The 20,718-nt window shown below is 37.7% G+C and overlaps 1 protein-coding gene across 7 annotated transcripts in view; it reads left to right on the top strand.

Moving 5' to 3' along the window:
* The window catches only part of Ten-m (teneurin transmembrane protein Ten-m), a 659,822-nt gene that overhangs the window by 223,977 nt on the left and 415,127 nt on the right, over positions 1–20,718 (top strand). The window lies entirely within an intron of this gene.

Raw genomic sequence — 20,718 nt, 5'->3', positions numbered from 1 at the left:
TCTTCAAATGATTCAGGAGTACCAATATCGCACAATATCCGCAGGATTTGCTTGCCAAAAAGTACCGTATAATTCGCCATTTTTCTTTGTAAAGCATATTTAATCGAGAATATCGGGGAATTTCGCGAGCGAGTTTCCTATTGTCGACGTACAGAGCCTGGAAAAATCGCGTGCTCGTATCAAATGTTGCGCAAATTTACATAACATACTTTCCAGCCGCGTAGCTGTAATGCTCATCAAGTTGTTTACAGACTGAAAAATTCATCACGGCCGACAACCGTTTGCACAGCACTGAACCCTGCATCGTCGTGCACGTAATCACGGAAATTATTTAAAACGCCTCGCTATCGTGTACTTCGATTTTCAACGGACTTCTTATGACGTACGAACCATAATCAAATACGAAAATATAAATGAACGGCAATAATTGAATGAAAACTGCTTACGAAGATTCAAATGATACACACTTTTGTACAGATTTCCCTTACGTATATGATTAGTAGTTAATTTTTCTGCCAGTTGTTCTAAAAATATCTTGAGTTTAAAATGACCCAACCATAGGATCGCGGAAGTTAATCTCAACAAAATGCCATGTTTGGCCGTGGCGTGTGTGCTAAGGTAATTCGAGTGTGTATGAAGCAGCCCAGAGACGTTCGAACTGCCGAGTACCCTTGAATTAAACTACACAGGGAACCTAATACAGATACGAGCCGAGCCACGACGATGTGTTGAGCTATAAAAGATCGTTTCAGCGCCCCGCAGATTGGCTATTAAAACCTTCCATACGAAGTGCCTCAAGAGCGCGCGTTCACTCCTACGAAATCCCCTAACTTCACTGCCGACGAGAAGGGTTGTTTCCAATTTTCCTGAATTACGCCCGCCACGACGATGCGTATAGTTGATAAAATTCGTTTTCAATCCCTCTCCGTGCTCGAATGGATGGCTTAATATCGTTGTTACTCTCTCGCGCGCGTTAAATAGCGTCGTTTATGCTTGGAAAGTTCTCCGCTAAAATTTCGATACGAGATACACTTTGCTTCACGAGCCGGCGTGATTCGCTGTTTAACGAGTGTAATCGTGTTCTTTAAGTCGTTTTCGAAAGTAGTCGAGTTTACTCGGTTGTACCATGTTTTTTAAATTTGAGAAAAATTTGACGTACCAATGTTGAAATTAGGACAGAAAAATTCAAGAGCTGTAGCACGGTTGAAGTAACGAATTAAATCGCTTTATTTAGCGACGAAACGAAGTCAGTTAGGTGGATGGAAAGTGATTTACATTAGAGATATGACACGCTTTCGTAACATTAATTTTTAAAAAAGCCATTCCAAGGCAGAATAGATAACGTGCAGTTAGGAACTGACCTCGTGAGATATCGCTGCGTGAATAATAGCGATATATTGTCTATCGTTTCTGTTTGCATCGTGATTCTTATCTATTATTCCATGGTAGAATGTAGAAATGGAGGTGAAATAACGATTGGCTATCACTTTCTTCGTTAAAAGCATCGTGCCGAGGTAATGAATTATTTTCAAGCGTACCCTAAATTTATTGAAACCAGTTAATCTTCGCTTTGAAAAGGTAAAAGTAGCTTTAAAATTTCTGCTATTGCTTGAACTAAAGGATCATTATTGGTCAAATTACTTTAATACATTTTTCAATTCTTTCAACACAAAATCATAAAACCTTCGCAATTTTCTTCTTTCTCGCGAGAAACTTTTTGTTAAATTCAAGACGAAAAGTAACTGTCACTTGGAAAATATCTTATCTCTGACATTAGTATTAAGAAAATGTTCTAATAAAATTATATAAAAAGCAAGTATAAGAATAAGAATAAAATTGGATATTGATTCGAATATTTATTCCCATCTGTAATTACAGAGACCTGTGTATCTGAATCTTCTAGGTTAATTCAGTTCTCGTGGACGTTCTCTTCAGTAATTCAAAACAATCGGGGCAATTTCACGGTCGATTTCTTCGGTGACCCTTGCATAGTTAATCGATAGCCATCTTCTCGGGACATCTAATTGCGTTTTTGTATAGGCCCGGAGGATACGAGACGGAAAGAATAGAGTCTAGGGTATCTTGATGTTGGACATCCGATGAGAGAGGCAGCATGATAAGATGGAGGCTCCTCATGAATACAATAATAGCACCGTGCCCTTCGAGCAACGAACCTCAACGTCGTGGCTTTTAATGAGGAATATTGTCAATGTAGACTACGTTTACCAAGAATCTGTATTCCCCGTGCTTCTTTATTAATTTCTCGAGGTAATGGAAAGCGAGCTGCCCGTTTCGATAGAACGGTTCATCATCGATTTATTGATCCACCAATGTCGTTTTATTAACAAGAAGAAATTATATTAGAAACAACTTCTTCGTTAGAATATTTCGAACGAAAAATGGCAAGAATTGTACGAATTTTTGAGAATGGGACAAAATAAAATACATAAAAAAAAAAAAAAAAAAAATGGATGCTTTTTGAGGAATATTATATTAAGTTAAAAACAACGTCGACAAAGGCAATCAACTTTCGTTAGAACTATTTGATTGAGAGAAGACAAGAATCGTGTGAAATTTTCAAAGTTAATGCAGAATAAAACAGGTGAAGATATTTGAAGAATCTTCTACTAAATTCATACTTTGTCCATTCAATTAAGAAATACAGTTGATTAATAAATATGTTATATATTATTGCTCGTACACATTGTATTAGAACCTATGGAGCATAAAGGTCTACCATATCTATTTTTTCGTGAATTCTAGCGAAAAAGTCAACGGAATGTGGCTGTGAATCGTTCCCAGCGGGTCGTGAATGAATGTTATATGAGGTATGAATTCTCCTGCCGTCTTTCCATTTCTCGAGGATCATTCGTCGCATAGCGTTTCTTCGACGAGAGGAAAAAATGGGACGAGGGATGACAATGGATAATCGAGCCTACCATTTCTTCGCGTGTTTGTTTCGGTCACATCGAGGGGAACGCGAACGAAAAAATCTGCATACATCGCTCCCAGGACGCTCGTACATTTTTTCCCCTCCTTCCTTCCCCATTCGCTAACACTCACTAGCAGGTCTACCAGAAAGTGATCGTTCGGTTCAACGTTTGGGCGACGAGGGCTCACTTCGATGTCAGAGAGAAGCGTTAGAGGTAGTCAACGAAGTTTCATCTTGGTAGTCAAGAGTCCCTTGCCTGCGTTCCTATACCACAGGCTACGGAGTCATAATGAACAATTAATATGCAAACAGCGATTACTTGATTCCAAGTTAGGCGGTTGCTTTTAATAGGCTGCTCGCAGAAAGCTAGGTCAAAATCGGAGCTTGCCTTCACGCGTGCCTATCTCCTTTTCATTGTGTTCTTCCGAATCGAAATTTTCTGTCTAACATTCCTTGCTTTCCGGCCACACTTTTGCGCGCTGTCTCGTGCCGTAGCGGGTGAAATTTTATGACGTGATAAAGCAACAACGCTAATTAAAAAATTTCCCCTCTCTATAAATTTCTTATCTTACACTCGATTTGCTTTCTGGTGACGTAAATTGGATTATTACGGCCACGGTAAGAAGGACGAGTCTAGTTTTCAGACGGCCTGGCGCTCGAATAATGCTTTCATTAATAATTTGAGACAACAAACGACGGAGGAAGGGAAAGAGAGAAATGGAATCCGTAAGCCGGAGATATTAAGCGCGTATAATGAAATAGAGGCGGCATCGTCACTACCAGATAGTTCTTGCAACTACTTTCCTGTAATTTTCATTTTACCATTTCTATTTTATAAAAGGAAGAAAGGCAGAAATTTTATTGCATGTTCCTGAAACAAGATACTGTGACAGTTTGTCATTCTTTCGTAGCTCGGAAACTTCTGCTATACGTGGAATTATCTTGAAATTTTATATTGATATGAATAGGAATTTTTAGTTATTGTTAAGTTCAGATTATATACTTCTTTCTTTAATAGATCATTTAATTTTCACTGTGAATAATTTTCCATTAAATATATTATTCCGATTATTCCGTAGATCAAAAGAATGAAGAGATCAAATGGATTACGCAGATCTAATCTAAATAATTTAAAATAGAAAAAATCTCACTTGATCCTTATCCTGTTACTTTCTTTCTGTTTCAGGTACGAGCAAAGTAATCATTATCGTCCCCAATAAATACTATAAGCAGTAAGGCAAGTATGTATTATTATAACATGCATTACTGTTTGTACAAACTGGACTTGATATAATAAGTACACAAATTATTTATTATAATATGTATTTAATACAGATATTCTCCATCTTATTCAATTTATCATCAACTTATTCCTAGAGTTCAATATTATAAATCACAATTGTATTCCATAAAACACCCCCAGAAAATTAGCACAAATAACAAAATCCCTAAAAGTACATTTCCTCGACAAAACCTCAGCCTCTTTCTTTCATTTTTCTCATTATTCTACCAGCACCTCCCTCTCTCCCTTAAGATCTTCAAACACCATCATTTTCGATATATCAACACGTGCACATTTTCACCTAGGAAAATAAAAATCGCGCCGGTACGAATAACTCGAGCGTAGAATAAGAACGAGCTCGAAAACCTCGAGTTCAGGGATGGTGGTTACACAGCATACGCGGAGAACATTTTGACCCCGGAAGAAGATCGGGGACGCGTGAAGCCCGAGGCTCGATCCGCAAAAAGTTTCCGCTTTACGAGGCCGCGCGACTTGATTCGCGCCTCGAGACGCGATACTGAAAATGTGCGACTGCATCGAATCGCCTGCAACTCTGCTTTTCCTCTGAATTTGGTAGCGGTGCATCGATGCACAGGTTCACGATGTGAAACTGGAAATATATGCACGTCGGAGCACAGTAATATCAGATCTATTTTACGAGCGCGAGAACGCCAAGGCCTCGATGATTCACCGTAACTTTTAGCCCCCATAACGGATGCCATTGCGCGTTCCCGGCGAATTTTTATTCGCGTCAATGCTCAAGGTACAAGGTTCTTCTTCTATCTTCTATCTGCATATCTTGTTGTTTTTCTGTCTTTGTTTCGTTCATCGTTTGCTCCGCTGCTTGTCTTTGATCCCCGCTGGTGCTGCAGTTTACGAGATGCGCGTTAAAATAAATAAGCATTCGCGAGAAAGATTCGTTTTTCTGCCGTTGGTGCGGATTTCGAGTCAAGAGAAGAATGTTCGAGATATTAATAATTTGCACTAAGTTGTATTTTCATATCTCTTTTTCAACAAACTTAACTTGAAATTGACCCCATTTGATTTTTATTTAATCCCAACAGCTTAAAGATTTATTTCAGAATTCCAGCAATTCCGCTAAATTTTCGAAAACGATAATACGTGCAAAGTCGAAATTAGGATGCCTTTGAGAAATTCGAATTATTCGAGAAAGTTATAAGTTATAAGTTAGAAGTAATTCGAGAAATTAACGCGCGAACATTCTTTTATGTAAGTAGTAAACTCTGATTTCTCCTTGACACTAGTTTCGCTTAGGCACGCGGAAACTGGGTTGCAGATTATTAAGATGCGAGCTGTCGCGACGGTTAGGAGTTTTTTTACCTCGATTTTTCACTTTTTCTCACTCCACGGATACGTACGCTCTGGTGTGATGAAAAAAATTTTGCGGGGATACTGGACGATGTAGCACCCCAGCAGCAGAATATAAATTACGCAATTTGTATAAAGAGCGGAAACTACTCCTGCTCCGCTCGGAACTGCCAGTCCTGTACAGGATGTCCCAAAACACATGGCGAACTGTTCAGACACACGATATTTTTTAAAATCGATAAAACGCGAGTTTTGTTTCGCACGTTGGTTCGTAAATGATTCGTTTTGAAACAAAGAAGCAAGTTGTGTAATCGATCGGTATTCAACCACAAACACCTATACAACAACATTTAAAAAAAATTATGACGGAAGTATAAAGTATAAACTATTAAATAAAGATTAAAATCTTTTTTTTTTTCTATATGAACTATATGGAAAATCTATAAAATTACATAATCGAACTCGACGTCTTATACTCATTCGCGCGTTTGTATTCAACGTCAACTTCGAGAAAAAAAGAAATCCCTTCTAAAATATTGTTTCTTGAAAAAAGTAAAAAAAATGTCATTTAGTTTGTAGTTGAATATCACGGCTTGAACAAACCTGTACGGACACAAAGAGGCGTGCTGCGTAAATGCTTTTATGCTCAACAACGTCTGCGTGATCAATTCGAAGTTGGGATCGCGAAAGGCATAAAAGGAATTGAAGAGAGGAACAAACAGAGAGAAAAAGGAAAGTGGCGATCGGTTTTACAGAGAAATACGTGTATATCCATAAAGCGTGAACGTTTCGAACGACAAGGGAAGATCCATTGAGAACGAATAGAATCGACGAGTTTCTTTAGTCATTTACAATTCAATTACTCTTGTAACATCGATCAGGGAGCAGATGCGAACGATTTTCACGACTTTCCGCGATTATGAAATATTTAACCTTAAGATATTATGCGGAATAACAAAGTATCTGCTTTATTTACGTCCGTACAATCTAAAATATCGAGATGACGCGATTCGAGTAAAACTGAGAATGAGAGTAAGTCTGAGAATGAGCGATGGGCGCTGGTAAAATTTGACATTCGTTCGAAATTCGCAACATATTGACCCATGACTACGATGTTTCATATAAATAAATGTCGACTTCTGACGATTAATATGTTTTGTCCGCCTTGTGATCTAATATTTCTTTATTTATATGTTGTTAGTTGACGAAGCATTAGATTCAGAAATAGCTTTCTGAATACAAATTTTTATTATAATTACATTATTTCTTACTAGATAAATATTGTATTGTTGCGAAGATTGAAAGGTTCGATTTTCTTTTTTAGTTTTCTAATTTCGAACATTCTTTTAAATCGATCAATGAACAGTAATTTGTATTTTTCGTTTTTGTTGGAATTTATGGAAGGGCAATAACGACATTTGATTGCGTGCAGCATAAAAGAAAAAAAAAAAAAATAAAGAGAAACAAAATATATTAATAGAAAAAAGAGTAAATGAAAATATTGTCAGCGCTATAATGAAACGGATGAAAAATTGCCTGTCAATTTATCTGGCGGCACAATGGAAGTAATTAGTGGCGGAATACAATGGTATTAAATTAAATGGTAACAGCGGCCGTTCAATGGGACGCCTGTAATTTGTTCAACGCTGTAGCGTATTCAAATGACAGCCGGTGAATTTGTATTCGTTAAACAATTTCCTCGAATTCTCGGAACACGACTGTACACGAAAGAAACGTAAGGGTTAACGTTTTAATCAAACAGCGCTCTTCAATATTCTCGTTAGATAATCCACACTGCGCGTTATTAAAACAACTATCTACTAACTTCATTTTACCCCAAAACTGTCGACGTCGTAGTTCTAAAGTTACGTGACGTCAGTTCTTGCGGATAAACAGCCACTTACACTGAGTTACGACCCTAAAATCTCTGCTTGCTTAAAATTACATGAAACTCACGAAAGGATTTGAATATTTCCTGCTTTTATGTATATAGTGGTTACAAAAAATATTTTCATAGTATTCTTAGTTCAATTGCTTACAATCAAAACTTCCAAACGAAGCTTCACCATTCCCTAATAGTTTGTTGGCTTTTACCTGGTTTTCTTCTATTTTAATACTTATAAAGAACAGGTGTAAAGTTTAATACGAACCAGTAGTGTGTAAGGTTTATCCCGGCATCGAGTTAAACGCAGTCATTTTACTAGCCGTCGTTCTAGTTTCGTTGTGTCAAGTATTAACCCCTGTACGTTAACCTGGTCGACTAATTTGCATACACCCCGTCTATTACGTCCTAGGCTTTCTCTCTTACTCAGTCTCTCTCCCTTTCTCTGAACGACTTCTATGCGGGATCCTGTACGCAGGGTTTCCAGAGTTCCACTTGCATAATGGACTGAACCATTTGGTATCCTTTGTACGCCCATCGTTCGACTAATTGATTAATATGACATTCCACCGTGCTCGATGCACTTGAACACTGGCTGAAACCACGCGGAAGGGTGTTATATGAAAACAAATCGACTCGGAAATGTGAGCGCCAATTTCAGCGATGCTGACGTGGAGAATAACGTTCATAAAGTATTTCAATGCTTATCATAGAAAAATATATAGGTATTTAACATTATAGATATTTGTTGTACAGTATACGCATTAAAAGGTTAAACTCTATTTTCTATACGCTAAAAATCGTCTTAAAGGTTGTTTACCTATCTACCATTATTGGATTGTTAAATTTTCTTCTTACAAAAGAATAGCTGCTGCTTCAACCGTTTCCTCGCGTGTCAGAAGATACTCGTTTCTCTTGGTCACTCAAAAACATCGTGCTACGATCTCGTAGCAGGTAATTAGCAGATGTTGGATTCTTTTTAATCGAACCATCGTTACGGTCGTATCCAACAGGGATTAGAAATTCGCGTTTGGCAATCGCACCGTCTGTAAAACGGTACGTCGTTACCGATCAATCGATAAAAGAGGATCCGGATTTACGAAACAATGAAAAAACAACATCATCAATCACCTTTCTTCTTTTCACCACTGTTGCTGGTGAAAAATGACCTACCCGCAATTATGACGCCGTAGCCCAACCAGGCAAACAAAGAGATACAGATTCGATTAAACGAAACAACCGAGCCGGCGTTCGATTTGCGAAACTGTAAATCGAGACAGCAAAGGATTAAGCAGAAATTAATCGGACGTAGTTTTTTAAATTTAAATTTTTGTAATATGAAAGAATAATATTACCATAACATTTGTATCAATTGACAATGTAATACAAGAAATAGAGCGGTAACGAAATTGCAGAAACATTTTATTATGACAACAGGGCATTCGTCTCGGTATTCGTAGCCGTAAACACGGTGCAATCAGTTCAAAGCGAAAACGGACAAAATGGAAGCATTCAATTTTCGCAAAGCACCCTCTGCAAAGCCCGTATCCTCTTACGGCAACAATGGAAGATCATTCGATGCCTCTGAGAGTGGAGTGACAATGATATTGTAATAGAATGACGCGAATCAATCCGAACTCGCGATTTACGTTTCGCCCCCCTGCGTCCCGGTTACTCGATGAAATAGGATTTTCAGCGCGAACGAGACCCGGAAACAGGAGCAATAAAAATATTTGCCATTTCAATCGGCGAGCTATCGTTTTTCATCGATACGAATTGCAACTGCGATGCGATTCCCAACCAACTCCTGCGGTTCCAAAAGTCAGACGCGTTTCGTTGTTATTTATGAACATCTTTTTTTTTGGTTTGCTTTTTTTAAACATCCCCGTGACGATTTATTTGTAAGACTTTGCCAGAAAATTCTTGCTGCACGTATCGTTCGTCGTTTTGTTTGATTTATTACACGTGCATTTTCGATTTACACAGTGATTCACGAAAGTATTCCAACACTAATAGAAACCTTTCATGAATATACAGTGTAGTGTCGATTGTCCAAAGTTCCGTATTATCCGAGCTGCTTTGAACTTTACCATAACTTCATTTTCCTTGAAATTTTAACACGAAGAATACGAAAGTGTAAATAACCGGGTACCGTGAAAATAGAAACTTTCAACCGATTCGATAATTAATTAAACCTAAGTATGTACACTATCACATTATCAAAATGTTTCTATGATTTTAGTATACCATTTATGAACACTGCTGGTCTTTTCCGTATTTTCTGAGTTTTCGGTTATCCGAGTTATGCTCGGTTCACATCACCTCGGATAATCGAGATTCTACTGTACTATGCACGTTGTACGAAACATTTTGAAATTTTATTAGTACCGTAATGACTATGGATAGAGTTCGAAACAAAGCTAAAAATGTTTCTTTGAAGTTTGAATTTGGCTCGCCAATACGCGCTCTAATAAAATGTTACTCCGTATTTTAAATTGTAAGATATGAAGTGTCCATTTGAAACTACAGATTCTTTAATTAGATTCTATTACGTTGAAAGGACATCGCAATTCGATTATCGTGATTGTATTGGCAAAATCTGAAATAAATTTGGAAATTTGTGTACACTGCCGATTACAAATGCTGGGACACTCTTTGCTTTCAATAGACAGACATCAAACGAGCGATTAACTGGTCGTGAGACATAGTGGATATAAATATAACTTTAGTATACACACAGACAAGATTTTCATTGCAACGTTGAATATTTGAATTCTTTCGAAGTTTCGAGTTTCGAATTTCGAAGCGGATAGTAATTTGATAAAAACATTAATAAATTTGTAATTATTTCCGAGGCTAACCTCGTTTTCTGCAAGTGTTAAGTTGTCCGAAATGTTCCTTTCATTTTATAAGGAAACAATAGACGCACAATGTTTTTTGTTTCATATTAGTTTATTGAATTATGCACGAACATAATAGTAGAAACAGAACGAAATGGATCATACCTAATTGAATAAAATAATATAAAACAGAAATTGTTGTTCGTCTATTATCACCTTATGAAACGAAAGAAACTTTTCGGACAACCTAATACTTTATTACTTATATGTTATATTATAATTTTCATTGATTTAATAATAGTATTCAACATGAACAAACCTGCATCTGAAGATCAATACACTTTCACAGTGGCGCAATTCGTCAACGCCTGATTCAATTTGATGACCCACGCTTCCTGGCCGAGCTACTTTGAATAAGGGAAGCTTACTTCGTGTTGAATAGCAGTCTATTCGGTCCATGGATTGATCAGAAACTCATCTGTGATATGACTTCGGCGAACTTCTGGCATGAAGCTTTTTCACGTGCACACGGTGCATTGATATCGACATGAATTCGCGAAATGTAACGCAGCTAACGATCTAACGTTTATATATTCTGATAGATCGATATCCTGAGTGACGAGTTTTCTATTGAAGGCCATTTGAATAAGGAGTACATATTCGTTTTTTCTTTTTCATTCGATTCTACTTGACCCATGGATGGTTGTCGCTTAATCATTCGATCGTCCAGGTCGATGCATAGGACGAACCTACCTTTCTTCCGTTTGCCCCTTTGAAAACACCCATTGAAAACTCACATTTGTGCATGTGTATATGTGATTGTGTGTAGATGTGCGTGAGAGAGGTACGAGTGTGTAATAGCTGCGCAATCGACTCCCTCGTCAATAAACGAACTCGCCTCTATTTACTTGTTACTTCATCATTGGAATCCGTACTTCTCTCCCCGTGTTCGCAATCTACCGAGCCACTGATTTACACGGCTGCGCGAAAAATCCAGCAGGGAAATAAATCTCGTTCTGTAGCCGGTCGACTCTCAATGACATCCTTTTATGGCATTAACGCTGCCTACCATGATCGATAACGTGATGAGCGCGATGACGCGGCGGTTATGCGATTCTACGATGTAACCGATGGCTAACGATATGTCTTGTTTGTAAATTCGATTTTGTTGCAAGCATGTAAGTACTGGTTCATTTCATATAAACGCCAATTGTATAAAATATAATTTCATATATATAAGAGACATTAAGAAATATAAATATGTATATATAAATACATACACATTCACTGTTCAAAGGAATGTAAATGCACTTATTAAAAACCCCAATATTCTAAATTTCTCTGTAAAAAGAATACACGTTTAACTTTCATACATTAATCTCTACAAAATATCCCAAAGCACATGCCGTAAACCCACTTCAGTAACTGGTAGAATTTTCCTTTCGACTACGAAGCGACGCTTTTCCTCTCCGAACCCATCCACTCGTGAAAACAAAGCTCCGCTAAACGATACTTTTACCACATCTCATTACTCCAATGAATAACGTTTCTAACAATCGAGCGAGTGCGTGGCGAATAATAACGTCTCTCATAATCTACGGTCGCAATTTGTCGGGCAACATCCACCATGACAACCTGTCGTTCGCGATCGTATTCGTCGAACGTACACGGAATTCACGGTGCGCGCGCGTAAATAAAATCGCAATAGCCTCGCACAGCTCGCGGAATATCGCAACTTTTTGCACCCTTCATCCCCCCGTTCCCTGATATCACTGTATACGGGCAGCTGCGGTGGCGTCTCCGCTCGTTTCGCTGTGTTCGAATGAATGGTAAACGCCGGGCCTCGACACAACACACCGAGTACACCGACAAGAGTTACAACTAGCTCGAAACAATTCCAACGACTTTTGATGGTGTTGGATATTAAATTTCGTTTGCGTCTCCCAGTTTTATTGGATTACGGGTAACCAGCCGGGACACAGTACGGCACTCGAGCGTGCGCTACCCCCCCTCTAAGTACCCTGTGCAGGCAGCACGTCTGCATCGGCACGTAACGCTCGAGTGCCGGCTGCCGCTGGTATGGGTGGTTGCTCTGGACCCGGTGGAAAGGGGCTGTTTGTACGAAAATTAAATTCATAACGATAAAATCCTTTGCGGGATCCGAGCACGCCCGCGACTGCCATCGACATTCAACCGAGGACGCAATCAACCAAACTCGCGAGAAGCCTCCCTGTTTGTGCCAAGCGACTGCCAAAGTCAAGCACTGACTGAGTAGCCATTAAATGCGCCATTGAATTCCTACCCCTTGCCTTCGAATGCGCATGTAAAACAACCGAGCGGATGGAAAAAGCGAATGAGACTGAAAAACCACAGTCTGAGTTTCGTGGTTCGAGCTGATACGAGTCTCTTTATCTTGTTCTAGGCAATTTTCGAAGAATTTCGGATGCATTACGTTGCATTGATGGCGCTTTGAAAGATGATCGTACGTTAACTTTTGTTGCTCCGGATTTTACGGGATAAAGCTTATTTGAATACTGCATTTGAGGTTTAAAAGTAAAAGTTCTAATGTAATGTTTTTGGAAATGAATATCAGGATCATCGTGGTATAATTTTTATTTGTAGAAAGCGTTCGGAAATGTAAATATCGATGTAACGCTAGGAGATGAGTGTTGCAAAAATGAAGAGAATTTTATATTGCCCAGAGTAATTAGAATATCAACCTGAAGGCAATACGCTTCGAAACATTAAATTCTAACCTTGAATTGAAATAAATATTCTATATTTAGTATAGTAAAAAGTGCAACTACGCTTCATACAACATTATCATTCAAATAAATTATTTGTCGAAAACTTTATGGTAATAATTAATTTATGTTTCAAGGAATTACATATATGATTTTTCTTATTGACTTGAAAGGCAACTTAACTTTTAATTTTGTAATTATAGAAATTTATAATTAATTTTAATAATATAGCATCTAGTCTTGTTTACAGAATACATGGAAATCTGGATGAAAATTAAAGTTTCGCGAAATGGATTTTGTGAAAGTGTAACACATATTTTCGCATAACGAACTAAATCCGACCTACGTACTTACCCTTTGGTAATCTGCTGGTCGACCAGTTTATCCTCTGCGGTGTAGACGCATTCGTACTTATCGTTATTAATTAGTTGAACGTGTCCTGTAAGTCGGGACAAGGGTCGTATTACTGTCTCAACAAATCCGATTTTCCCAGTTCAATTCAGAGTATGAACAGCAGCGACTGTTTATCCAGTTTCTATATCGTCGATAATAACAACCCTGTAGTAGATGCATATACACAATTGGGGGATGGTAAAATTGTCGTTGCTATTTTCACCGTAAGTTACAAATGTTGCCATAATATCGTGGTTATGCTGTGCAACCATTCCTAATAATCGAATCAAACTTTACGTATACACATTTATAAATGTACATACATAGTACGTAATATTTAAATAAATTTATTTTCAATTAATTTAAAATGCTTCGGATAATATTTTGGAATGTTATTATAGAAATAATCGTTTTCAAAATAATCTATTATGCTATAATATTTATGTCCTAATATAGAAATTCTAAATACGACTCAATATCTTTTAATATAGTAATAAAATTGTAAATAAAATAAATTTTAGATAAGAGAGGTCGTTATACAGATAGGTAATGTAAAATACTTAAAGGTTTCGATCGGGGCAGCTGCCAACATAATTAAAGAGAAAAATACAGCGCTTCCGGAAGGAGTCCGTTTCACTAGAAAAACGATCGATTTGTGAATAGGGAAACGAAACATCTGGCTTCTTGACAACGCGGTGTTTCTATAGTCACCCTTGTCTGATCTTCGCGTTGTATGTTCAAGTGTTTAATCTCACTCTGTAGGAGAGCACGCGAAGCTCTTGCAGTCGCCTGAAAAGATATACAGTTCTCTACCTGGAAAAATAATAACACGTGTATTTCCTTTATGACCGCAATATACGACTTCTTAATTTTCTTGTATTTTCTAGCAAAGAAACTTATATAAGGGAAAATTGTTAGACTCCTAACTTTACAGCGTTTGTTGTTATTAATTATAAAATATGTTTAGAAAGTAGAAAGCATAATACTATGAAAATATTCTAAATATGACGGACATTAAATAGTGTTTAGTCCTTACACGTAAATTTAATTAAATAAAAATAAAATCGTCCAATTGTATGATGAAACGATTAGGGAATGAACGGAAAACATTGATCTTGCGTCATTGGTGCCAGTTAAAAGAAGTACAAAAATGTAATGAAACCGTAATTAAAGGGAAAATTACATTATTTTAAATAACATCATAAAAATCTTGTTAAAAACTTCTTGTAGCTATTCCTAGGATTCTTCCAAAGTGTAAATACTTCATTGCACCAAAAGACAATTCTCAAGGCAATATGGCTGTCGTCAGTGCGACCGATTAACGTATTTGAACGCATCCACGCAGAAAAGTTTCGGTTTGCCGGCAATAACAATAGATCTGTTTAATGAGCCCCTAAATAAGGGAAAGTAATTTCATGTATTTATGCTTGAATTACCGTAGCTACATCTAGGTGGGTACGTCCGGAGGCAATTAACGTTGACTTCGTAAAACCGGTACTTCCACCAAGCACCAAGGAACATCCCGGCTAGGGACGCATCCGCAATACACGCGCCGATGTACGTGTACGCATTACACCGACCTTTAGGAATGGCACAACCCTTCGCTGTCCTGCTGAAACGAACTAATTGCCACCAGCTCAAAATAAATACGACCACGCACGGGAAGCAGGATCACGGTTTCGGATGTAGCCAGGGTTAATTCGGTAACCGCAGCGTCGCTTCGACTACATAATTGCCTTGGCACCCAACTTTTGGGTCAATGGAAGGCGCTCCAGTTGATGAGCTCCCACGCCTTAATTGTTAAGAAACGTTTCCTCGAGAGTTGAGAGGTCGTATGGACAATTTTAGGGTTTTTAGAGGGTCGTGCCATACGTCCTTTCGGTTAGGTTTGTGGCTCTGCAATGTGGGAGGTTGTACAAGCATATATATATATATATGTATATACTCCCGTTCAGAAATCACGGAACATTTGTTAATTTTAAATATATTATAGATGTTGAGAATAAAATCCGTAATAAAATCTTTAAAGAATGTAGTTCTAAGAATGTTTCTAGCGGGGAAACATTACAAACGACCACCGTCGTGAAAATATCTAAAGGCTCGTTTCTATGTAATACCGTATAACGTGGAAACATTTGTCAAAAATATGATCAGTTGTTGTTAAGACATTTTGCACAATATATAGACAACTTCACAGCTGACAGAACATTTTCATCAGCCATGTCTGAAGATAAACAAGACTCGCTTCTTCGCATTCGCTTCGTTAACTTCCAGCTCGCGTGTTTCCTTCGTAATACCGTGACACAGGGTCTCGATAATTCGGCAGAAATCCGTATCGTTGAAGTGACTCAGGAGGCGAGTGAAGCCCATAGGACCCATGAAATCCAGGATCTCGAAAGTCTGTCGGATTAAGCGCAGCCGGCTGTTCGCAGCACAGGCTTGCTTCGCCATTGCACGATGAAAGGATTAATCGTTGGAACGGGAGACGTGTTAGCCATTCAATGCATTCCTCGAGACACTCTGTGTAACCGTTGTACCGTTTAACAGGCGTTCTCGACTTGGAAAATCACCAGTCAATGTCGAAGTTTCCGCTGTGTAGTCCGTGGATCAGTAATCTTCGATATTAAAGGAGCGAATAGGTTGAATTAAAGACATCGAGGTAGAGCAATTGATGACTAATGGACCTTTAGATAAATTCGCATTCTTACGGATACACCTAAAGAATTTCAACTTGAACGCGAACAAATGTTTTATTTTCTGAATGTAATAATATGTACTTTACTTTTGATATTTTGTATGATTTTACATTTCTGGCAACTGCCACTTTAAAGTCAGACTGGCTGGCGGTGGTGACCATCATTAACCAAGCGATCAGCCACATGTTTCATTTTTATTTATGAGACGCGTGTAGACCACGAAGGGATATGGCTCGTTCCCAGCCGCATGACCAGGAACAACAAGCGTAAAAAAAAGGGCATCGACGATGCTGCAGCCTATCCAGCTACGGCAGAATTTATAGCCGGCACAGCGATGATCGTAACAGACCCGGCCATTACGACACTACGAAACAGCTTTTAATTACTACCGGTTGATACATTACACAACACCGCGTATCGTTGCCGCGGCCCGATAGTTATTAGCCACTCGTCGATCTCACACGTTATTACGTCAGCCAGCTATAGTCGGCGAAGAAAAATTTTTGGCTCAAAAGCAATTCGCCTCGCGTTATATCACTTCTGCGGTCTACTTCTGTTTTCGATACATATTTTGTATGAAGGGTTTTTAATAGATTCTTTAGTTTAATATTATATTATTGAAAGTTAGACATTTTCTTAAATTATATTGAAATATCTGGTTAGAATGTTCAGGTGACTTTAGAAATTTTGAAAATTTATTTTACTTCATCACATGTGTATGAAGTTTCATTGAAAATAAATTTTACACGTGTCCCTTTGATCAAATATCTGTTGCTTCCTCGTATTCGACAAACGACCTAAACATTTAATATTACAAATTTCGCATCCAGCACGCCTCACTACGCTTTATTAAATCCACCATACATCCATAAACGCAAACAGAGTTCACACAAGTACACAGAAAGCTTGAAAAAAATTAATCAGAATGATAATAACGGCGTTCGCGTAAAATCGAAAGGATACAAAAGGTGGACGACCCATTTCCATAGTCGGTGGTCGGAGAGGGTATAATTTATTGCGTTAGCCGGTATTGTGCGCGAGGGAACGCATTGAGAGCCGTGGACGATTCGTTTGGAACGCGGTGGGGTACGCAAATAATTGGCGGGCTCGCGAGGGTGCTCCCTTACATTCAACATCGCATTACGTAATAACCAGCCCGGTTAAAGAGGGGAGGAGCAGGGTAATTTGCAGAGAGGCAACCTACGTGCAACTAGGTAGAAGCCTTTTCGGGAGTTGATAGGGGTCGTGCACGCCCCTTCTGCCAGCCGGCAGAAGATTTAAAACTGGCGCGACTCGCTAATGACCATTAACTGCTTGTCCTCCGCTCCACCTACCGGCTGGCACACGTTTGTCGTGTCGTTCTCGGTGCGTGCCGCGCTGTCACGCTCGCCTTTCCCTTCGTCCCACATACAGAAACGACCACTGCTAACCCCCGCGAGATTTATGCACCGGATGTGACTCGGCTCCCGTACTTTATGGCTTTCGAACTGCGCCTCGCGCATGACTGCTCTGGTAGTAACGCTTTGTTTTCTTAATTTTCGAGACGGAGTAGTATCCTGCCTTTCTTAGTTAATATCTTCCGTCATCTATCTACTCGTTTTTTGTAACAGATTGAAATATTTAAAGCTTTATATGTTTTCGTACTTTTACAGTTATATTTAAGTTGCGGATGTTTATATACATTCATATTTTCGTGGAGTAGAGATTTGTTCCATTCCGTATGTATTATAACGAATGCTTTGCTACTTTCTATTTTCTTTTCATATAGCGCGCGACTCGGCGCGCTCGATTCGGCACACTTCGGCAATTATCGCCGATGATCGTAAGGTAGCGCATTGCGCGGTTTGAATTCGGCAAGATGTGACAAGTCGAAAATGGCTGACGTGATGGTGGTACCGTGAATTTGATATCGTTCATCGAAATTAATGGATATGGAAGAATTTGTGTGAATGATTCGTGTGAATGATTCGTGTGAAAGGATAGTGAAGTGAGTGAATGCTTAGGCTACAGTACTGGTAGTGATTGCAGATCGATTGAGTCGAATAATACGTGTGCAGATTGGAATGCATGATGTCGCATGTTTGTTATGTGTAGAAATGATGTGTGTTTTGCCTGTGAAATGTATAACAGCTGTAATTGCCAACTGTGATTGAAATCTTGAGAAGCATGATTGGGATGCGAGAGAATGGATTTGAAACAAATTCCTGGAAATTATTCTGAATAAATGAAGAAATTATCCTGCACCAGGTACATTATACATATTCACACTATGCTCTTCTGTTTATACGTCAATCTGTTTATAAGAAGATTAGACAACTATTCCCTAAATACATATTTACAAAAAATAGAATAAAATTAACGAAAATAGCAAAATGTAATAGATTCGACCGAGCTTTTTTTCGCGCGCACATGTGTGTTTCTAATTGAGGTTAGGAAAAATGGTTGTAAGACATTCCTACTACGTTAGTGATATGGATATTAATAATAGAGAAATTCTTAACACGTTTGGGTCTGAATAGAACTGGTTATTTAATATTTTATGGAAAATGCAGACCTGAAATTTGCTGTGGATATTGCGCGGGATATTGTTTATTCGTCCTAGTTTGATTTTACAAGGAAATGTCGAACTTCTGTTGGATATAATTTATGAAACACGAATGACGTTCTAGATTTCCTCCATATTGTGTTTCTACTTGTAGATTCTATCTAACAGCATTTCGTAAACATGAACGCATTTTGAAACAATTCATAGTAATGGATAAACGTGATAAAATATTATATTACAAATTTTAGTCACTTTTTCATAAAGTTACAGGGTACAATTTTATTTTGGTGATTTTAAATACTGAAATCTCTGTTATAGTTATTAATTATTTATCAGAGAATTTATTACCATTTCATAAATGTTTAGTTACGTTTTGGTAAGTTTGATTTCGTTTACATTTTATTTTAAATTTTACGGTAATTTTAAATATCGATGTTACGATATTTTATTGAAATTTCTATTATATTTATTAATTATCCATTCTCTCGAACAATCTAAAGATAAATTATCCTTAATAATTGTATCAGTACACAAAGGTTTGTGTACCTTGGGTGTCTCGAAGCTTGTGAATTGCGACAGACATTCTAGAGGGACATCCCCAGTAGCCACAGACGTTTTAGCTACTCATAATCATCGTTACTCATGAATACAACAGTTATTCGCAGGTACGGAATCAGTTAGAGTTACTTGGAGTTAGTTTGGGGCTTGTAACTTTCGAGTAACTTTGAGACTATGGTACTTTTGAGACTGTATAACGTCAACTTCGTACTTCACGGACTTATAGTAAACTTTGCAGCAAGTTTGCGCGTTTGTAAACCTCGTAACTAAAAATACATAATAAATTCATGTAATACCTCGCACGGATACTCGTTCCATAATTTTGAATTATTTCAATACATTTTTCAGCTTTTCACGGAAAGTATGAAATTTTTTTCGCTTATAGAGGCACAGAGATATCCTTCCTTACAGGATCTTAGGGTAATATGAAATACAGGAGTAAAATTTTCGCGTACTATTCTTGACTTCTAATAATGAACAACAGTTGCTATCTACAGTGGCATTCAAGTTATTAAAATCTAAATGTGATTAACAAATTTTTCAAGGCGCTACAAGTCACGAAAAATTATTTTTATCGTTGTCATAAATTTTTCGTAGTTTCAATTTACTTTTCGTTTTCAGCAAATCATGTTTTTCTTACGAGATAATAACATTTGTGAATAAGAAGTTGGAGATAAATTAATGAAAGCTCTTATTTCACAAGAATTCTTTACGGCATTTGAAAAATTCATTCGACAAAAACTAATTTTTGTATTCACGTGATAAAAATATATACGCAATAAGTACACGGTAATAATAGCCAGGAAGAAAGCACAATCTCCGTAAATCGCATATCTTCATAACCTTCTATAATTGTCGGAAGATGTTTCTCGTCGATATACGAGTTTCTACGATAACATGCAACGAAGCGGACAAAAATACGTCGACATTTAACTGCATTAACATCGTTCTCTCTCCACAATATCATTTCGCGAAAGTCACTGTTGTATTCGACCCTTGAGACCCAAATTTTGTCACATACGTTCATGCTTTTTATTGCGAAATAGTCAGATATGTTGCAATTACACTAAATATATATTAAAGGAAAATTGTATTACGAGAAAATGTCAAAATAACAATCGTAAACTCTTTCATGCAACATCAAATGATTATAGTACATTAAATTTATAGTACAAAATGAAATTTAGGAGATTTCATGGCTCAAAATAAAGTTGAGAATAATAAAATTACGTCGGTAGCTTCGTTTTTGAGAAAATCTCTTACGAGATGTGTACTAATATTTATGTCGCAGCCAATTCATCCAAAATTATTTCAATAAAGTTTCGCTTAGAAAAATATTGTTCCCCTTCGAACTCCTCGAAATGGCTTTCACAATAATTATCTTTTTCCATATCAGTTTTCTTATCTTGCAAAGTCCTAATCAATTAATCATCTCCAGGATAATTTGAATCAATCGTCAATCTCATATAAACCCAAAACTGTTCTAATATTTAAAAAAACGGGAACAAAACTATTAG

Source organism: Bombus fervidus, chromosome 17, assembly GCF_041682495.2.
Source record: "Bombus fervidus isolate BK054 chromosome 17, iyBomFerv1, whole genome shotgun sequence".
In the NCBI taxonomy this organism is placed as follows: Eukaryota; Metazoa; Arthropoda; class Insecta; order Hymenoptera; family Apidae; genus Bombus; species Bombus fervidus.
Note: the sequence above shows the minus strand (reverse complement) of the source record. Positions and strands in the feature narration are given on the sequence as shown.